Source organism: Strongylocentrotus purpuratus, unplaced genomic scaffold, assembly GCF_000002235.5.
Source record: "Strongylocentrotus purpuratus isolate Spur 01 unplaced genomic scaffold, Spur_5.0 spur5_scaffold_19, whole genome shotgun sequence".
Lineage (NCBI taxonomy): Eukaryota > Metazoa > Echinodermata > Echinoidea > Camarodonta > Strongylocentrotidae > Strongylocentrotus > Strongylocentrotus purpuratus.
This window is the reverse complement of record NW_022145604.1, coordinates 1097097-1102684: the sequence shown is the minus strand read 5'-3', so window position 1 is coordinate 1102684 and position 5588 is coordinate 1097097. Positions and strand designations below refer to the sequence as shown.

Here is a 5588-nt window from a genome sequence, read left to right as displayed (position 1 = left end):
ATCACCTCTACTAGCAATTTCACCCTAGCCCCTTTCTGAAAGAGAAGATGATATCACCTGGTCTGATTAATTCGCAAAGGAGTTTTCGATGCAGTATAAAGCAATAAACTACATTACACAATTCAAAACGAGTATCAAACCATTGATGACCAGTGACAGCTAGTTCTTGAGGATCAAGAAAGTTCAGAAGTCAATGGCTTAAATAAAATCCTGTAAGTAGGCTACTTTCTTTTTCATTTCTGAAGCAAAGTGAATGCGGGTAGCCGGTTACTCTATCACCCGATCAAAGAATTATGAAATAAGTGATGTAACTTTGCACTTGATTTTCATTAAATCCGTTTAGTTTTGCCCAATCTTTCATCTCTTATCATTTCATGATCGTATAGAAGAAAAACAAAACTACATGAAAGGCCTAGATCATCATAAGGAAACTAATATTTAAGATTGGTTGCCATTCGTTGCCGTTAATTGTGACTAAATTCGTTGTCATTTGATAAACAGCAGTCTTCTAGTCCTGCGTGGAATCAGCTTTTCGTTCGTCTACACTTGGTTTGGGTTCGGAGGAGAAGGCCTCTCTAAAAGGACGAAATGAAGGATATGGTTAAATTATGGTTTCTTTTCTAATGTCTGTGACGACTCGTCTAGCTTTAGACATACTCACGAAATGATTTCTCATGCTGCTTATTGCATATCGCACTCTTAATATGATATCACATCTGAATAATATCTTCATGCATTTGACATGAAAACAGGAACATTTTTCCCATTTTGATAAACTTTGGTGTTACGACTAGTTGAAACAACTTAAAACAGACGGCAATATTAGGGCAATCTGTATTGAACAGATTTTCATTTAACATTAAGGTTTTTCCAGAAAAGGATATGCTTTGTCTTCAACGATCCTACATGAATGGCGGTAACCTTGCTGTATAACCAAATATATACATGTAAAAGAGATGAATACTCTACTTACATGTTGAAGGGGGTCCACTAGGAGGCGGTGGAGGGGCAGAACCGTCACGTGGTGGAGGAGGAGGAGGGGAAGAACCGTCGCGTGGTGGAGGAGGGCGAGGGGAAGAACCGTCGCGTGGTGGAGGAGGTGGAGGGGAAGAACCGTCGCCTGGTGGAGGAGGAGAGGCAGCACGTTTGCTTGGTGGAGGAGGTGGAGGGGAAGAACCGTCGCGTGGTGGAGGAGGGCGAGGGGAAGAACCGTCGCGTGGTGGAGGAGGTGGAGGGGAAGAACCGTCGCGTGGTGGAGGAGGAGGAGGGGAAGAACCGTCGCGTGGTGGAGGAGGGCGAGGGGAAGAACCGTCGCGTGGTGGAGGAGGTGGAGGGGAAGAGCCGTCGCCTGGTGGAGGAGGAGAGGCAGCACGTTTGCTTGGTGGAGGAGGTGGAGGGGAAGAACCATCGCGTGGTGGAGGAGGAGGCGGGGAAGAACCGTCGCGTGGTGGAGGAGGTGGAGGGGAAGAACCGTCGCGTGGTGGAGGAGGAGGAGGGGAAGCACCGTCACGTGGTGGAGGAGGAGAGTCAGAACGTTTGCTTGGTGGAGGAGGAGGAGGGGCAGAACCGTTGTTTGGAGGTGGAGGAGGTGGGCCAGTACTGTTGCCTGGTCTTGGTCTTGGGCGTGGTCTCTGTGGCTGATCGCCGCTTGCTTACGAATTTAAGAGAAAAAATACGGACCAACTAAAAACATACTTCTGCACAGTCTTATATGAAATTTTGTTAACGTACATGCACTTTATTCGCCTCATATGACTGCTCAGTACCTAATGCCATTGATATCTTTAACAAATACCTTTTTAGATTTAGCACATGGAAAGCTTGAAAAGTTTTCCGCATCGATGATCCAAATATGTTTATACTTACGAGCTTGTGCGGCACAAACAGCAGCAAGGACCAGGATGACCAAGAGTCCGCTGAGAATGATTCGGCTTGCCATGATGATATTGATGATATCAGCTTGAAGTGGTCTTTGGTTGCTTGTGATCAGTATCTTGAAGGACACTGACTATGGCTTTCATGGTTCTACCAGCCCTCTTTTTATACATTTCCCAAGTCTGAATTTTTTAAGGTAGATCCTAAAAGGTATATCATTCAGAGTGTGCGAAGTGTTAGATTTCAAGGCGCAATGTTTACCAATCCTCACATGTTTCTGTCTACTTCTCTTAGAAGGCGACACATTACCATTCCTTCTAACTGTTGATAAGAAAACGGTGTCTCCGATCATCGTCCATCTGTTCGTGTTTAGTTTGTCTGTATTGTCTAATGGATTTTATTTCGTTTATATTGGAGCGGTGTTCTTATTTATGAGCAAACGTCTGCGTTTGTTTTATTCTTTGATTATGTAGTCCCACCACAAACTTTTTAGATGACATGAGTTGCAATGACGTAGTGTGGGCTAAGCAAGGGGGGGGGGGGCGATGGTATCAGTGTCTGGCACTTCTTTTTGTTCCGGTGGGAGAAATGTGAATAAAAAGGTTTCAATTAATTGGACGGAGGTGGAGGAAGTTCTTTCACCTCTTTTCCGTGTTCCCCCTCTTTCTGTCTCTCTGCTTCTCTCTTTCTCCCCTCTCTGTCTCTATTTGTCTGTCTTTGTCTATAATGTGTATTTGACTTCTCACTCAAACACAATTACATATTTCCAATTTTTTTTCTCTATTCTTTCTTTTTATCTTTATCTAGTCACGTCAGTTCATGGAATACAAAATCTAGGTATAATACCTATGATAGGAGCATTCGCTTTTATTTCTTTTTTAAGTACTGTAACCAGCAATAATACATGCATTCGTTCATCATTATGAATGTTGCATGTTGGATTTGTATTGCACAGGTCGTATCTATTTACAAGCATTTACTGGAATGCTTAATTTTATGACAAAACTTTAAGTGATTTCACATTTTATTATTATTTTGTAGAATAGAGATATAGGGGAGGGGCAGAAGAAGTGCAACATCACTTCAGTACTTGAGAAACTCTCGGATCCTGATCGAAACCTCCTCACCTCAACACAATATTACCATGGCAACTGAAGGTGACATTACTGATGTAGAAGAAAGCCTCCGTGAAGATGCTATTGAATGTCGTTGATAGTAGGGTAGGTAGCTCCTCTGGAAAGGAACCTTGGGTGACCGATGAAGATGGGATTATAAAGAATGAGGACAGTGGTAGCGGGATAATGGAAGATGAGAACGAACCTTCCACCTTTAAATCAGTTATTTCACATTTTATTATTATTTTGTAGAATAGAGATATAGGGGAGGGGCAGAAGAAGTGCAACATCACTTCAGTACTTGAGAAACTCTCGGATCCTGATCGAAACCTCCTCACCTCAACACAATATTACCATGGCAACTGAAGGTGACATTACTGATGTAGAAGAAAGCCTCCGTGAAGATGCTATTGAATGTCGTTGATAGTAGGGTAGGTAGCTCCTCTGGAAAGGAACCTTGGGTGACCGATGAAGATGGGATTATAAAGAATGAGGACAGTGGTAGCGGGATAATGGAAGATGAGAACGAACCTTCCACCTTTAAATCAGTTATTTCACATTTTATTATTATTTTGTAGAATAGAGATATAGGGGAGGGGCAGAAGAAGTGCAACATCACTTCAGTACTTGAGAAACTCTCGGATCCTGATCGAAACCTCCTCACCTCAACACAATATTACCATGGCAACTGAAGGTGACATTACTCATGTAGAAGAAAGCCTCCGTGAAGATGCTATTGAATGTCGTTGATAGTAGGGTAGGTAGCTCCTCTGGAAAGGAACCTTGGGTGACCGATGAACATGGGATTATAAAGAATGAGGACAGTGGTAGCGGGATAATGGAAGATGAGAACGAACCTTCCACCTTTAAATCAGTTACCTCGATCTCACCCCCAGAACACGAAGATCAAGAAGCGGCTATGACGTACGAGGATGACAGCTTCGAGAGTGATAACGATGAGGAGGATGTAGATGACTAGATCGCGTTCACGACAGGGTTCTAGGACACCTACCCCCTGGACAACCATCCTCTGGGACAACTATCCTAGGGGGTAGTTATCTGGGGGTATTCGTCCAGGGGTATTTGTCCGGGGTTAGTTATCCTAGGGGGTAGTTGGCTGGGGGTAGATGTCTGGTGGAAGTTGTCCGGGGAGTATTTGTCCTAGAAGTAGTCGTCCTAGAAGGTAGTTGCTCTAGGGGGTAGTTTTCCTAGAGGGTGGTTATCCTTGGGGTGGTTATCCGGGAATGGTTGTCCGGGGGGTAGGTGTCCAGATACGCACGACAGATCGCCATGTGTGATCGCCAGACTGTGCAGACACACACTGCATACATTATTTTGATTCATGTTTGATTCCATTACTCTTATTCAAACTGTATGCCTGTTCTTGCTTCAATGGATCTATAGTACTTTATTTATAAATATATAAAGATTAGCTCAAGTGATCCCAATTCTAATGAATCAATATGGATAAACCTGTGCCTTAATTGACTAGTTACTGGTGAAATTATACAATTTCCACACAACTGCGCCAGGAGTGTCATTTTTGACAAACATGGCGCATAAGAAATGTTCTCTTTTAGTATTATTATTATTATTACTCTCTTAGTTATGCACAGTCCCATTATATGTTATCTCTTTTCAGATTTAAAGTTTTTGCGCATACATCCTATCTTAATAGTCATGTATATTTGGCAAATTGTTATTTTTCTGTGTAAAGGAAACTTTTATATTGACTCTGAAATGTCCAATATAAAAATAACTTCCTTTCTTACTACATCCAATTGCTTTTCCTTCGTTGACTTACTTTCATCATCATTCTTCTTCTCCATGTCTTCCAGTTCCACTTTTCCATTCTTCTCTTGCCGTCCTCTCTTTCTCTCCCTCCCCCTTTTTCTCTCTCTCTTTAAAATGTTCTCTCCCTGACACTTTCTCTTTCTCTCAGTTTTGTTCAATTATGCTTCTATGATAGATCCTCGCATCATGTGTGTGACTGTGTTGAATTACATCGAGTAGCATTGTGAAATGGCATATAATTGCAGTATATTATGGTTCGAAATCAAATATGCATTCTTAAAGCTACGATCACAAAGGTTCGTACGAACGATGCGTTAGTATGAATCTCTCTGTTTTTCCACTGTCTTCCCGAATTTCCGTTGGCCCAAAATCGTTCGTACGGCGCTCGTAGCAGTTCCTATTGGAGTTTCTGACCGAGAGTTAAGGTTAATTTCAAAGTCTGGTATTATAGTAAGATGAAGTATTTATCTCAAAAGTGTAAACAGCTTCTACCAAACAATACTTCAATGCAATTCGATTCAATTTTATTTCCCATCTCTTTAAAAACACATCAAAAGATGTACAAACAAATCAGTATAAATTAAACAATATATTTATAAAAAAACATTCATCGACATTGACATTCAGTTTTTACTTGTCATAAACTTAATTAATCAGCCTCGATTTCTATTTGAAATATGGATATTCCTCACTTAATAACAATTATAAAAAGATAACGATAATGACGAATTTATATTTGTAACTTCAAATCCTTTGCAAATATGGAATATATATTCCATATTTAAGTTTAGTTGAAATGCTGTT

At 41.3% G+C, this 5588-nt stretch overlaps 1 long non-coding RNA gene across 1 annotated transcript; it reads right to left on the bottom strand.

The window, feature by feature from the left end:
- Positions 1 to 240: 240 nt before the first annotated feature.
- Positions 241 to 1208, bottom strand: LOC115925943. Its single transcript, XR_004064877.1, has 2 exons — positions 974 to 1208; positions 241 to 575 (listed from the first exon to the last, which is right to left on the bottom strand). It is a non-coding gene; the product is annotated as an uncharacterized LOC115925943 (long non-coding RNA).
- Positions 1209 to 5588: the final 4380 nt, after the last annotated feature.